Here is a 16,873-nt window from a genome sequence, read left to right on the forward strand (position 1 = left end):
TATAAAATTTAAGGTATCCAATATTAAACTCTAGTAGATCATCTATTTGCTCTTAATAGAAGAGAAAAAAAAAATTACTGAAAGCTTTTTCTAACTTCAGGTAGCACAAACTGGTGCATCTGAGCTGAATCATTGTGAATCCAAATTAAATTTCCATTCATGTCTCACAAAACTTAGTAAAGACCAAAGACATGCTAATCCTGGCCAGATATCTGGCATGCCAAGTTCCATTTGAGAGATATTTTTTTCAGATGTGGAATACACTCCTGTGAACCAGGATTTATAACAGAAATGCTGACAGACAATATTGGTGATACTGTTCTAATTTATTTGTGTTGAATGGTTTTTTCATCTCTTTCCCTTTTAATGATCTAAGTCTTTTTGCATCTGGCGGTATGTTTCCTCACTGTTTACCTTTCCTGCCAAAGCAGTATCATCCATCTATGACTATGCTTTTCTTGGTTTCTTGCTCTCTGTCTTTAATATTTGGAGCCAATTTTCCATTTATTCTAGGACTTCTGTACCTCTGATGTTGCCATTAACTTCTAAAGTGGAACCCTGTCAAAAATGCTTTCAAGATGCATTTTTTTTTTTTTTTTTATTATGAAATATGTGGTTATGTTCTGGTATATTTTTATCATAAATGCTGAAACATCCTACATCTACGCTTAACTGGCATTTGCCATAAAAAAATATAAGCCTGATCTCATAGATGCTGAATGAGAGCTTTGTGCTGCCTCTGCCAAGGAACACCACCAGGCGTTTGTGCCACTGACCGAGTGCTCGGGACCTCTTTGTGCTCACTTTAGCAACCACAAGAGTACTGGAAAACATTGATGACACCAAGGAGCATGTCAAGGAAGTTAAAAGTCCTATTTATCCACCCCAAAAATGAACCAGTGATTATGTAATTCAGCAACATTTATACAGAAAGTCTTTGGCCCTGGTGAGGAAACAACAGGGCTTAAGGGACATCTCTTGGAAAGGAGATCAGGGCAATAGGAAACTAATTCCAGCTGAGGAGGGGACTGAGGGTGAGACAAGGGTCATCTTTTCTCCTCCTCTCTCCAAGGTCTTTCTGGTCCTTGTTCCTCCTGCCCTCAGCTCCACACTGAAAACATGACTTTCCTTCACCATATTTCATGGTGGCCTCTGTCCTCTCACAGGGCCATCTCACACCCATGCCTCCCTGGTGGATTTTGTTGCCTTTGTAGCTGGATGGAGCAGGTTGTGGGGAACATGCACGGGGGTGAACAGCCCAAGCAGGAGACCTGCAACACAATGTACTTGTAAAAAGGACTGTCTGTGTAACTGTGCTCTCAGGTAGCATGTAGGTCTCCTCCAGCACAGCTGGGATGGCTGGTCATGCTCAGAAATTGCTATTTCTATACAAGTGTGATAAACTACAGCATCCTAAAAGAACAGAATGGTTTACAGGTAGTTAAGAGTCTGTGTAGCCTACTTTAATTTGGTTTTCAGACTCTTGCACCAAAAGTGAGACCAAGCATTTCAAATTGGCCCTTTCCAGCTTTTGGTTTGCATGAACTGTGGTGTATTTTCCCCCCCCCCCCGTTATTCTCAAGTTTGGCCTCTTCTAGTTGGACACTCTCATAGACAAGTCCTTAATTTAACAGCTCATTCACACTACCTCATTTAAATAAAGATGATAAAGGAAACTATAATCCTACTGATTTGCAAATTGAACTGTTTTGTAGATGTTATTTAAACAGTGCCACTATAACTGTCTTTCATGAGAAACATGGTACAGTAAGAAAGATCAAAGATTCATAAGGAAGCTCTTTTTTTGAAAGCCGATGCTCCTGGCTTCTTTAACTAATTGAAAAATTTTCTTTACAAGAACAGACCTTCAAGCGCTCTGGCTGCTGCCACAAGCCTTATCATTACAGAGTTGTTACTTCCTCCTTTAAGGGACTGAGCCGGAGATTAATGGAAGACTGTGCTGGCACTTTACTATGAACTTTGTCTATCTTCAGTACACTATACAAATACTAAAACACAGGTGATTATCAATGGCCTCAATTGAAAATAAATGAATGCCTCCTTGGTTTTTCAGCTCAAAGGCAGTGCTTCATAATTTCATGGGATCTCACAGTACTGAACTGCATTTTCTTGTAACTAAGGGTGAATATAATGATGATTAAAGGGAAGAATAACAACACTGGTTTGTTTTTTTTAGGTGAAAGTTTTGAATGGGGATGTTCCCAGGGCTGACTTGTCTGCCAAGGGACCAGGCAGAGAAAATCTGTCTCTGGCATTGGCACAATTTGCCCCTTGGAAAGATGTTCTCAAAAGTTCTGATGTCTCACAGAGTTACCACTGTGGTGCTGCTGGAGTGCAATGCATGAAGGTCTGACACTATAGACCTCAACCCAAGACTGTAAATATCTTGGATTTCTTTAAGAATGTCATTCAATCTTTCTTCTGGATTGGAAGGTATACTTCACACTTGATCCTTCACAAAACATGTGTATTAATGAGCAAAATCTATCAGTCATCAAGCTTGCCTAGTGATTTTCTAAAATGGGAAAAGGGGCAGTGAATGGCTGCCTTTTGGAATAGAAAATCAGCTTTTACATGGCCTATGTATTTTAAGGCATAATGGGATATATAAAGTAATGTATTTGTAGACTTAGGTTGTAACCATGGAATCCTTTTGGCTTCAGCTGACAGAATACTGTCCATGAATATTAATAGATAGGTGTAATTTTATAGGATAAAATTAACTATAGAAACCAGTCAATGTTCATAGATTCTACACTGTCAGCTGAAGTCAAAAACAGTCCATGGCTTTAAGTGAGAGACTGATTTGCTGTGAAGCACGTCCAGCTAGCTCTATCAAACAATAGGTGGGCACTGTCCTGCAAAGAACAGAGCACTTGCTTAGGTGCTAAAACCTCACAGTTATATTTAAGACCTTGTAAATAGTCAGAACTTTTGCATGTCAACTGCTACTGGGTTTATTTTCTAAAGCGTTATGTTCTTAGAACTTACTGAGAAATGAAACAGATTCTGAGAAGAAAATGGGAGATTCTATTAGATTGATTTTAACCTTAAATTATCTATAACAGAATTGGAAATGGAAGTCTGATTTTCCAAGCTGCTTTTGGAAAGAGCAGCCCACTGTACAGCTGTCCCAGCCTGTGTTTTGCTGAATTCACCCTTCCTTTGGTGATGCACTTCAACCCTTCTGAAGCAGATCTGCACTGAGTTGCTCCTTAATGCTTTGCGTGAACGGATTCCTGACATTCCCAGGCCTCACCCACACACAAATTTTTGGGGGATTTTAGCTAAATTAGCCTCCTTTTTACCATCAGGTGAATGGTCTTTGAATTCCAGGCAACTGTGAGCTTCACCTTTACAAATGTTCCAACTCTGCTGTGGTTAGTAGGAAGGCAGGAGTGAGAAAACCCACTTTTAACCTTCCAAACTTTGCTTAACTGTGCTAGAAGACTTGATTAAGAAAGTACGGTGTTTGCTCAGATTCCCATGTTGTGCAATAGAAACCAAAGTGGTTTTCTTGTCAGTGGTACTTTTTTTCCTGGGATGCAATGCAGTGCTAATAGCCATGTTCAACAGAAAACTTGTGAGTGGGCCTATGTGGCAAGAAAGAGCCACAGAGATTATGTGACACTGAGTGCCACTGAGGAAGGTGTATGTAGAAATAAGCTTGTATTCCATGAGTGAGGCTTTTATCTATTTATATCACCTCCCACACAAAGCTACCCGGGCCAAACTCCCCTGCAGAGGCCATCTTGGGCACCTTGCTATGTGCAGGAAGAGGCAGAGCAGCCAAGAAGGTCAGAACTTTTTTTTTTTAATTCAAGATATCCTTATTCTAGTCTACTTAACAAAAAATCTCAGGAGCATGGTGCAGTAAATGAAAACAGACGTCTCAGTCAGGCAGAGTAGCTGGGATTTTTTTTTTTTTTTTCTTTCCCCCCCTGTGCCATGACTGTAATTTTCCAGCCCAATTAAAGGCTGGAAACTTAAGCAAGGAATCATAATTGCAGCAAAGAAGGAAAAAACATAACAGGCAAATTCCTGTCCTTCCTCTTTCAGGGAGCAAAGGGGTCGGTCCGTGTGCTGCCACCACAGCACGGGGACCCCATAGGGACTGGACCCCCCCAGGGCTCAGCCTGGCCAGACCCAGCTCAGGGCTCCTCTGAGCTGCTTAACCTCGGGGTACCCAGTTCTGTGAGAGGGGAAGAGCAGAGTTTGTTCTGCTCGGGAATTGCTTTAAGATGCTTATTAGAAAGGTGTGATCATACACACAGACAGCGCAGGCCTGGGCTCAGCAGATGTCTTTCCCCAGCTGCCAGAATACCAGCCTGTACAGCAGTGGATCCAAACCCACCTTCTTCCTGGATTTATTAGTGGAGTAATTAACAATACAACACTTATCTTGACTCAGCCGTTCCTCCTGAGCTCGTTTCCCTCTGCAGAACTTTTTGTGCTGTGCACGGTGCTGATAAGATTGCCATGTTAAACAAGTACAAATAGCGATGCTGGAAATTCAGCAAGGACCTGAGATATCACAGGAGCTCCTTCCTGACCCTTGTGATTAATGCCCACCAGTTCCTTATGAAGGCTCTGTCTGTCCCGACAGTGGGCAACACTGGTCCTTCAGGGAGCAGGCAGGGGTTCACCATGTCACTGCAGCAAGGCTATTTCCCCAGGTAGCCTCCACAAGCCTGCATTTATACTGAACATCTTATTTCTTAGCAAAGGAAAGGAATAAAGGTGAAAAAAATCAGGTGCTATGACATTTTATCAAAAAAAAAAAAAAAATCAGCCTGTTAAAGGCAATTTTTGCATGTCCAGTTCTGATCCACTTTCCTCCATTCACCTTTAAGAGGTAGCATTGCTCACAGGGCTGTGCACTCACAATTCCCCATTAGTTACCTACGTGTGCCAAGACAGAAAACCTCCATAAGATTCTTATTTGCTTCCTAAGCTTTTGCCAGCAGAGGTTTGTTTTTCAGATAAATGGTTGCTATACAGCTCATTCTCACAAATTACAACTCCTGACTTCCTAGTTGGCTGAAAATGGGTGGAGGATACTAACAAAACTGATAATAAGATGCCAGTGGGTGGATGTGGAGGCAACATCTGTACGTCTGATCTCATGTGCTGATCTCGTGTACTGGCAGGGACGTGCATGACACTTTGTTATTCCAGAAGTATCTCAAGGACATAAAATTCCGACAGCTGGAACCTGGTCTGGAGCGTCTGTGTTGTAAAAATGCTCTGCTCTCTCCTGCAGCTATGTTGGGGTTTTCTGGCATTAACAGAACAGGAAAAAATGTCCTTATTTTTTCTTCAATTAACTTAGTGTGCAGCATTTGTGTGTGTGGTGCGAAGGAGCGATGTATGCATGTATGTCTGTATGCATACAATGTATGCATATAAGATCCATGTTTTAGTGCAGCTGGGTGGTTGTAGGCCATTACCTGAGAGTGAGACAAGCAAGAGTTTCCTTTATGTGGATGAAAGACTATTCCACCTGGAACAAAACCACTGCCAAGAAGGAAAACACACCATTGGCCATGTGAGCTAGTTAGATGGTGCCCATCCATGAACATGGTTCAATTGCTTTGCGCTATTCCAGCACCTGGAAAAGCAACTCGCCAGTCTTCCTCGAGCGTCCTCCTGCCTAAAGGGAAGAAAGAGCCCTTGGAGTGCATGGGCAGTAAACAGCGTGGATTTCTAAAACAGAAATCTTGACAAAAGCACCTTGTATTTATGTAAAGTGCAGACTGAAAATGCAATGGCTGTTACACATTTGTATTTTGGTAATGCTTTTTGTGCTTCGTTGCTCAATATTTACTTGAAAAACCATTTTGGTTAAAAGCTCTGAGACTGGTTGTGCACACAAAAATAACAGTACTAAGGAGTGTGCGAACAGGAATGGTAATGGCAAAGTTACACAGTGATCTGAGGTAGGTCTGATGTTATTTAAGGTTTTAATTATCTGGACATTACTGCAGTGACATTTGCCAAAAAAACAAACCCACGTACATAAAGGAATTAGAAAAATAAGAAAGACAATCCAAAGAAACATCTTTTGCTTCTAACATCCTTCCAGACTCTCACTGCCTTTAGCTCCTGCTCTTCAGCTTCCCTAACCAGTCTTCTGCACTTTGTAATTTGGAAAACAATGATGTCATTGGGAGCATTAACAGCAAGAGTCACAGTGCTGTGCTTCATGCAAGCTGTTATGCTTTTTGTTCAAGTAGAGGTTTCAAATGGGAATTTCCACAAACATTTATTTTATTTTTTATTTTTTCCATTTTCCATAGCGTGGAGGGATGGCTCCTAAGAAGCTATCAGTATGAAGCCTTGCTGTGGTCCCCTTCACCCTGCCATCACCTCAGAGACCTGAGATACCAAGTGCTGGGTGGGAAGGAGCTGGGAAATGGGCCTCTGGAGGGGAAAGCTGGAGCATTACTGCTTCTCTGTGGAGGAAAAGGATTTTTTCCAAGCTTCCTGGAGAAGAGGTGACCATACTTATGGCCTGAGTAGCTGGGAGGGATGTTTCTGGCCTTTGCACATGGGAATCAGAAATCTGCCTTGACCCAAGCCCTGTAGTATCTTCCAGAGCAAGAGGAAAGAGGTTATTAATGGGAAATACTGAGCTGTCTGCAAATACTTTGCTCCTCGGAGGTGCCAGTGACAGATACTATGTGGGATTTTGTGCGTGAGATGGTAGTTTTGTGATGGAACAGCAACTGGAGAGTTATTTAAATATAGGTCATGCTGTGAAAAAAAAAGTTTGGGAAGCCTGCACTGAATCAGTCTTCCAAAGCCTTGCTGTCCCCTTAGCTTGTTTCTGCTGAGAAATGTTCCCAGCTCAGGATGGAAGGAGAGCTCAGTGGGTGGCTTCTGCATACTCGTTGGGATCTTCCACCCTGCAGAAGAGATCCCTCCTCAGCGTTAAGAAGAGAGTGGCAGCCGTGGTCTGTTGATGCCAGGGGTTAAACCAGCAGAGAACCTGACCCTATCTCTTCTGAGCAGGCAGTTCTGACAAAAAATGTGCTTGCTCTTAATACCCCAGGAGCCTGAAAGTCTTTGTTCTTAATTTTCTGGGAATTTAACTCAAGTAAAGAGCCCAATGATAACACATATTTTGGGGTGGGGGCAACTCATTTGCTTTCTTTCTTTAGCAGGAGACCAAAAATGCAAGCACTCTGCAGTGCTAATACTCTCTTCCCATCAGCTGAAGCACAGATTCACAGATGCCTTTTTCTGCAACAACCTCATTTACCTCTATTGCTTATTCCTTCCTTATTTCTTTCAAATGTCAACAAAATTATAACCATTATAATCATAATAAACTGTGATCCTATGCACCAAATGAAAGAATAAAGTCTGGCTCTGTACACAAAGTAAAGGTCTAAGACCACATTGTGCTTCAGTTGCACAATCTAGGTTCTCATAAAATGCTTTAATATCCTTTTTTTTTTTATGTCGCTTTTTTCTTTCCCTTTTTCCTATTTTCCTACTTTTTTTTTTTTTTCTGGTTTCATATAATTAACATGGAAGTGACTGTTTTGTTTGAATAGTATTTGGCTTTTAGAAGAAAAAAATGGATACACTAGCCTGCTGTGACAGAAAGAGTTGAATTGGTATTTAAACGAGGACAATTTCTGCAGATCTTTTTTGACTATTAGATGAGATGCAGTTTAATTTTCATTGCTCTAAATTAGTCCTATAGGAGGAGGTCCTTCTTTAAAGTCAAGGCTGATAATGAAACTCAGGGCCTGATTCTGGGTTGGTATTAGCATGTGCTAATTCTTTCACACAGGGCTACCCCAGTAGAGGCGCAGCCCCCCAGATTTTGAAAGACTCTCTTTTAGTTTTCTGAGCTAGAATACAAAAAGCAGAAAACCTTGTAAGCCAGGAGTGAGTCCAAAGAAATTATATAAATCATTAAGAGTGGAATGAATTGTTTCCTGTGATCTGCAGACAGCCAAGAGGCTGGTCCTGCTGGCGTGGTGCTGGGGCTCTGCTATCTCTGTGATGTCCCCCTGCTTGACAGGTACCTGCTGTCCACGCAGAAACATGGGAGAGCCAAGGCAGAGCCAGGGAAAACCTATAAAGGAGGACACACAGATCTCTGGAATTTATCCTGCTTTGGAGCAAAATTAGCCTGCTTGATTAAATTGGTGTGGGAGATTTTGTTCTATCAGTGCCATAACACAACCTGGTCTGTGCTTGCTGCAGTGACTGGTCCTTCCTCTCTGAGGTGGGTATCCAGACCTGTTCGATGGCTACATTACATTTTCTGAAAGAAACTGTGAAGGATTAGGATCTGGAAGTGGCCCACATTTGCAGCTGTCCTATTGTGATGTGCATTTATAGGTTCCTGCCGCCTTGTGAATTCTTATATTTTATCACAGTGAACCAGCTTTTCCATTCTAGGTAGTAGATAATAAGTAACTCCTACATCAAATAGTACAGGCAAATATTGAGTAAAAACAGCAAAAGAGTATCAGTTAAATCACAGAATCAAAGTTTTTAGATGTCAACAAACAACCAGAAAGTCTACATTATGTAGTGGTCAGAAAAAAATTGCTGTAAGGAATGTATCAGTTCCTCTTGAGCTGTCCATCTACATCAGATCAATAGCCCTTCCAAGCATGGGACATTCAGGCTTTCAGCTTGAGAAATTGAAGTTCTCAAAATAAGTCAGGGTTGTAACACAAGTCCATCATGGTGTGTCACAGAAATGAAATGAGTTGTCTCCTGTTCGATTGATGACTGACATAAAGCTAGGAGGAAGAAAGGGGAAAATAAACGAGACATGTTTTTTTGAAAAGTTGTTACGAACACTTCTGTCAAAAAGTTTACGCTAAGGGATCTGCTTTCATTTTCATGTACATGCCTAGTTCCCATTACCGATAATAGGAGTTATATGGTGAGGAGTGGGAGGAGGGATGTGCTGGGTTCTGCAGCACTGCTGCTACTCATAGAAAGCATGCAATATAAGGAAAAAAATGTAGATAGAGCCATTTTTTACAAGAAAAAGAAAAAGGTGGCCAGGTTATACTCTGGGAATGTATAATGAGTAGCTTATGATACTTTTGATTTAGCACCTGGTAACGACAAATGAGTAAATAGGCAGATATTCAGCCCACTGAAATAAATAGGCTGGAGGACAGCAGGAAGAAGCCCACATCTGAATCCAGTTGCGTGTTGAAGCTGTTAATCTGGGATCTAAGCTGCAAGCCTGGGAAATGAATGCACATTTACAGTCCCAATAGGAACCAGGTATAAAATTTGGCTTGAGATGTAAGTTCAGGCTTCAATCTGTCTCAAAATGAGGAGGTTGCAGTTGACAGATCCAGGACTGGTCCTACAGATGTTCAACTGACATTCAAATCAGCAGTGGTGAAATTAATATAGCTTCTCCTGTCAGCTCTGCTCTGTGAAATAATGCACATGAAGAACGATCTGCATTTTTTTTTTTTTTAGTTTTATCAGTTAAAAAGGCCCCTACAGTGCCTACAAACAGGCTAACAAAATCAATGCCTGATGCAGTTACTAACTGAGCAGCTTGTTGATGTTAAAGGAAATAACTTTGTTATCCGAAGTACAAGTGCTCCTCTATTATCCAGGCTTTCAAAGTGATTGAGCCTGAAATGTATTCTACTAGTGTATATAGATACCCCTGCTACCTTGGAGACCAGGCAGTTTTAATACATTAAATATAGAAACTACAGTTTCCATCGCCTAGAGCAATAAACATGGAGACAGCAACAACGGTTGTGCTTAGGTACATGCTGGGAAACACTGAAAATGTGTTTCTAAACCTCTCAGAAAGTGCTGATTCCTTTTTTGTTGTTGTTGTTGTTGTTGTTTGTTTTTTGGTTTTGTTTTGTGTGTGTGTGGAGAAATTGGATTTTGGTTCTTGCAGAGTAGTTAGAGTAACCAGCTCACTCGAGCAGGATGCTGTAAGGTAAGGGCTGTCCTGCTGGGATCCTGCATACTGAAGTCCTCAGGGATGTTGTTTAATTTCTTTGGGTACCAGCAGTTATTAGTTTGTACGTCAGACCTTAGCAGTCATACCTGAAAAAGTGAAGTGTAGCAGCATCTCTCTGTGCAGTGTTCCAATGCATCTGAATTAAAGCACTTCAGTATTACCCAGACAATATATGAAGTTTGCATCACTAGATGTGGAGGTAATACCTGTCATACTTAGGGATGCAAAAACAAGGTATAGATTTTCTCATGTGGAGAAAACATGTTTGTAGAATGTGATGTGCACCTGAAAATTAAAACATTCAAAATAAATAAATAAATTCAAATATATATATATATATATATATATATATTAAAAATACTGGTAAATTTGTTAACATTAATTCAGTTGGAAGTCTGATGGATTGTGCATGTTTGCATGCTTATGTAGAAGTGAAAAAATATTTTTATGCACCTTTTTAAGTAGTATGCTCCTCTAGAGAGGGTGAAGTATACATAGTACATTACATTCACTTAATTAATTGAGATTAATATAAAACTGATTGAAATGAGGTCAGAGGAAAAGCATCTAGATGGTTGTTTGCCTTGTAAATAATAATAATAATAATAATTAGAATTCTGAGTAAGGTTGTTGTTGTTTTCTGATAATTTGAAATATTTTTTTTATTTCAAATTTAAAAGAAAACTTCATTCAGTGGGCTAGAGAAACTTCTCAGCGAGAGCACACTTTCCTGCTTTTTGTAGCAAATGCCCCTTCCATTCCATTTTGTCTGTGGTTCTACTTCAACTTTCAAATCATATTGCACATTCCTGTAAGACTTCTTTTATCACAGGCATATATTTTATACTATATTACAATAAGTATTATTATATTATAAAAGGCATTATTTGACAATAAAAAATGCATCATAGATATAACATCAGCTTTCTCTAAGAAGGCATTGCCCATTCATTGGCTTGTTTTTTTCCCTGTGTGAAGTTGTACAAGAAATAATGCCTTCTGGGGCATTTTATGGAAAAAGATGAACAAATGGAAGGGCCTTCAATCTTGTCATTCCCTTGTGTAGCAAGACAGCAGGGAAAGCTCAGTGCTCCCTGGACAATTTACTCCTTCTACTTAGGTCTAGCCTAAACGATACTTGGAACACACTCACAGCTTTGCACGTGGATATAAGTAATAATAAATTAAGTTTCTGTGTTGGAACCCTTGCACATTTTGAAATCCCTATGATATAGGATACTCAGGGTCTTATGCCCCAATTAGTACCTGTCAGAGTTATTTTTGCCTTTGAAGTCTGGGTACAAACACCATATATTGTGCCCCCAGAACACAATAGAGAATCAAGCAATTTTTGTCTAAAGAAGATATATTCATGGTTTTCTCATGCTTGCCGTGATCTGCTGCTTATTTCTGAGCAGTTCAGCCACAGATTTGCTGCATTTGACTTCAGACACTGCAGAACAGCTGGGAAATCAGTGAAGCAGCGGAGCAGAGTGGTTACAATAGAAAAAAAAAAAAAAAAAATATTGAAAGAAAACTGTCCAAGGCAGCCCCGCGGTGCCCTTTCACACTGAGACAGTGTCCTAGGGAACCCCTCTGGGAAATAGCAAGACATATTTTTCCCTGATAACAATGTAAAAATGCACAAAAATACACATGGCAGCTCTTTGCGTCGCCTTGCTTTAGGAAAGTGATATGGTGAGACTGTGCACTTTGCTATCGCTTTAATAACAATGCGTTCGTTTCTAGATAAAAAAAAATATATAATAATAATAAAAATAAGAGTCTAGTACAAAAAATGTCTAGTGTCTCATGGAGGACTTGTTTGTTAAGTACTGATGAGATCCTGTGTACAGTCATGCTGCCCTGAGGAGTTTATAATACCAGAGCCTTAGCCTACAACATTTCCTAAGTACTGCTGTGAATAGCCTTGTGGGACTGCCATAATTGAGGTAACTGTGTTACTTCTGGACTAGATCATGCAACTCTTACATCAGGCATTAAGCACTTACAAGAGTAGCCCCATTCACTTTACTGATGGCTTTTAGGCTGAAAAAAATGTAATCGCAAAGTTACTTACCCTTGAAAACTCACGATACTCAGGGTAGAATCAGAAAATGCAAGATAGCCTAGGAACTGTATATAAAGCTAATATTTCATGTTCTGGTAATGACATGCCTATGGAAAACCTCTAGTTTTGACAAAAGTTGCACCAATGCCTGGACGCTTGGTATTGACCAGGGCTGCTCCATCCTGAGCAGCAGTGTACTCCCCATATTAAAAATCAGCTTCTTGGCAGAGGAGGGCAGAGCATGGAAATCCATTAGACTTGCCTGTATGCTGATGAGATCCTGGCTCTGAATTATATGCTATTTTGGGCACAGTTTTTGGGGGGAAAAAAATAAAAATGTGATAGCAGTGGTGCCACAAATCTCATAGCCTTGTACATTTTTGTTGTAAATATTTAACATCATTTATTAGATGCTTTGTGTAAGCACTGAGAAGATAACATGGGCAGAATTTACCCATAGATGCAGCTGTGTTTTAATTTAATCAAACAACACACTGTTATTCCAGGTGTGCACCTGGGTACTGCCTTGAGGAAGGTGTGTCACTATGTAGCAAAAAGGACAATTTTTTTTGCAAATATCGAGCAGAAGTGCATCAAGCTCTTTATCTTTGAGAAGAGACTTCAGGTTTTCTCCATAGTGCCCTTGTTGTTTGCCCAGGCTAGAATAACCTATGGAAAGAGAGGGTTAATATTTCCTAATAGTTTTTAAACATTAATGCAAATATTTTCTTCACACTCCTAATTTATAAAAATGAGTTAAATTATATTTTCAATGACATTTCTTCTTATTTACCCTAGAAGGCGATCTCTTACTGAGGTCATAGTTCTGCACAGTTCTCCATGCATTCGGATCACTACATCTCTGTGGTGTGATGTTGAAGGAACTTCTTCGGGTTATTTGTGGTACCACATATATTTATTGATGTAGATCTACTGAGATAAAGTGGATTTAAAGGATTCATTGCAACTGTTAGAAAATGGCACCTTTGTTGGCAATTGCAATTCTATGTTCTTCTCTGAGTATTTCACTGTTTTAAAATAATGTGTACACAATGGTTGGATATTTTAGATGGCAAAAAATTATTACCTAGGTCTTTTTTGGGGGTCAGTGGAGTGTGTTCAGAAAGGCTATTGCCTTTTTCAGGATTTTAGTAGTTTCCTTAGGAAATCTGAAAGTTGTTCTGGACAAACTGCTTGCATGGTCCATTTCCCAGAAACTGCTATGGTTCCACAGCCAAGGTTCTGCTTGTTGTTTCTGGAATTACCACTATTGAGGTCAACCTCGATGTCCTTTCACTTTTGCTAGCAGGTTTGCAGGACCCAAGTGGTCAAGCCCTGGACATCAGGGCTGGTGCCCAGAGGTGACCTTGTGGTGGCAAGAGGTGCAACCAGAGGCCTCCCGGGGCCCATTCCACCTTGAATTACTCTGCGATCTTATGATTTCTCCATTTGCATATGTGAGAAGTATTGCTCAGTTGAGCAGCTAAATTTTAATGCTCTGCTTACCGGGCAGAATAGTAGCCAGCATCCACAGGAGCATACTGACTCGTGGATCCTTAAATCTTGAAGCGTGCTGCAAATTATTCATGTGAGAACCAAGCTTGGACTATCCTGGTGATACATCTCTGGCTGCTGTGTTTAAAGGTTCTTTGTATGTATGTCAGTGTAAAATACTTAATTCTTTTGTAGCAACCTCTTTTTCTGGAAGAGCTATCATCCTCCGGTGGATCAATTTGTCTAAAGGAATGTAATCTATATTTACTTTACAGTAGGTACTGTAGCTCTCAACTCTGTTTTTAGCTGATTCAGCTCCTATTCAGCTTACTTTGACCTCAGAAATATTCCCTGCTAACTGTCCTCCTGTTCACTCCAATTTGTACTGCCTAAATGCTTACTGCTGAGTGTCCCTCTGGCCATTTTGAAAGGTGTTTCATCACACTACAATAAACGTGAAATACTGATGCACTCAAAACAGCAAAAAAGGAGAAAAAAGAAGCAGCTGTATATCGACATGGGACTGGACAGGGGCATTTATTACACTTTACTTTCATACCATTGTCTACCTTTGGCAAAGGAAGACTCTAAGTGTCCCTGGTGGTCCAAGCTGATCAATACTACACAGGAGTTAAATTAGACCTCAAGTCAAGCACATCTCTACCTTGGCTGAGATACCTCCAACCTAAACTCCCTGGAAAATTTACATTTTTCCACTAAGTTAACCAATAACAGAGTGAAATGAGTGAGAAAAAAACAGCTGTCTAGCCTGCATCTTGCATCATTATCAAAGGGATGTTGTCCAAACAGCAGCTAAGGTGCCTTATGAGTAAGGCAAACAGGCTGGTGTCTAAGCAGAACAGTAGTTATCAGGTACATTAGGTAACAATAATAAAATAACGAGCTAGTAGGCATATAATAACATTTTCAAAAGGTACTTTCTGTGCCTGATGTTATCTCGAAGGTGTGGGGCATTCTTTTTTTTCTCCTTCTCCTATTCCCATACTACATAAACTGGCTTTTATTGTTTGTACACGTGTGCAGAGGTTTTCATAACATTAATAAGAATTTCATTTATCCATGAGCGTAGAATACACTCACGCAATTGATGTCCCTAATTCAGAGACCTAAAAAGAAAGGAGCCCGGGTTGTCTTAGTGTTTTTATACTCAAACTAACATAAGTTCTCCAGACTTCAAGCATGTATGAGACTGTAGGTGTAAATTTATGGGATCAAAAGAAAGATTTTCAAAATGACAACAGGGTTTTCATCCTCTTTGGTTTTAAAACAGATTAAACTAATTCAGGGCCCGGATGGCTGGAGAGATAGGTCACATGAAGCTCCTGGGTGGACAACCGCCCCCCAAAATACTCAGAAAACTTGTTTTGCACAATCACCTCTAATAAGAGGTCCACATTAGTTAGATTTGCACTTAGGAGCATCTGTATATATATATACATGGACATTAAAAAAAATATATTATATATATATTATATATTATATATAATATATATAATAAATAATAACAAAATAATATAGTAGTACTAGCATATATATATATATATATAATATTTTTTTTAATGTCCATGTACTAATAAACTAATAACTTAACTGCCCATAATAACCTTGAATAGTAATAGAAATGTAATCAAGCAAATAAACAAATAAATTAAAAACTCAAACAAAAACAACAACAGGGAAGTGCAAATAAACATGATACTTTTCGCTAGTGCTACTATATTATTTTGTTATTATTTATTATATATAATATATATTATATATATAATATATATATTATATTAATATATATTAATATATATATTATATTATTATTTGCTAGGCATTTCATTCAGCAGGATTTAAGGCATGATAGAGGGGCTTAATCTGTGCACACTTTATTATTTTAATAATTTGAAATGCATTCTTCAGGTGTCATCTCCTTACTTCAAACTCGGACATTGTGAATAAGCGCATCTACATCTTTTTAATAGTTTGTTTTTTTAAAAGTTGGTTTATTTCCAAAAGAGCCCTTAACAACCTATTTGGTGGTGCAAAAAAATATAATATTTTTAAAATGAAGCAGATAAACCTTAACCCGCCAGATGTCTCCTTCATGTGAGCAATTTAAATTCAATTTGTGGCAGAAAATACAGTCAACTTCTAGATCAATAGGCTGCATTGAGCAGAGCTGACACACAACACCTGATACATAGCCAACCTGGCTGGGCTCTTATTGCTCCTACCTGAGGGACTTTCCCTGGCTTTTATCACACGGTAAAATCTCTCAGGATTACAGGTACTTAAAGCTAATTAGGTCTGCTCTGTTGCCCTCCATTTGAATGCCCTCTGTTTCCGCAACAGCCAGTTTACTTTCCTATTTCAGGGAGATAATTGTGGTGGCACACTCCAGCGAGGTAAAATGATAGCCTTGTGCAAACACCCACCCTGTGTGCCACTGCCTCTACCTCGCAGGAGCAGGGAGGTGATGAGATAATAGCCGGAACAATTGCCTATACAAGTTTACCTTATTCACTTTCGCTGCTTTTGTCGGATGTCTGCCTCCAAAGATGTAATTATGTGATTAGAAAGAAGAGGCTGTAAACAAACAGGACTTTTACTCCTCCCCAGCCATGGGAAGCGAGGCATGTAAATTCCCCAGCTTCCCTCCCCCGGTACCTGCACCTCAGCATGGGGAAGGCAGCCTGGGAGGTGCGATGTGCACGCACATCAATGCCTCTCTCCCCCGATTTCGAAATAGTAACAAGACACAAGTTATCAACGCAAAAATCACTCTCTGTGCACATACCTTTAACCAGGGTTCAGAGTGAAATTTGATCATTGCTGAGATTTGCAATAATTATTGTTATATGGAGGGCTAAGTACTGCAAAAAAAAAAAAAATGGAATTCTTATTTGCCATTTAACAATTCTCCCTTCTATCTGTGAGCTCTGATTCTCCCATTATTGTTTCCTACAAATATCCCAGATACTTATAAATATTCTATTGCAATGAATTTTATATGACCCTTCAGTTCTAACAGCGGAAGCTACATTTTGAACTTAACCTAAAATCCAGTTCAGTAAAGCCAATTTTTGAATGTAACCTTTCTTCCAAGTGGTAAAGGCAGTAATAAAGTCACTCATTACTGCTCAAGTCCCTCTTGACATATGATTAATCCATCTCAACCCCCCCAGCTGAAAACCCAGAGGCAGCAAATTTGCCCTTCCTGCATGCACAATGTGTAGAAAGAGAGCATCATCCCCAACTGGGTGCAACCATAGAAATCTGAATTGCAGGAAAAGCAG

Source organism: Anas acuta, chromosome 6 (assembly GCF_963932015.1).
Source record: "Anas acuta chromosome 6, bAnaAcu1.1, whole genome shotgun sequence".
In the NCBI taxonomy this organism is placed as follows: domain Eukaryota; kingdom Metazoa; phylum Chordata; class Aves; order Anseriformes; family Anatidae; genus Anas; species Anas acuta.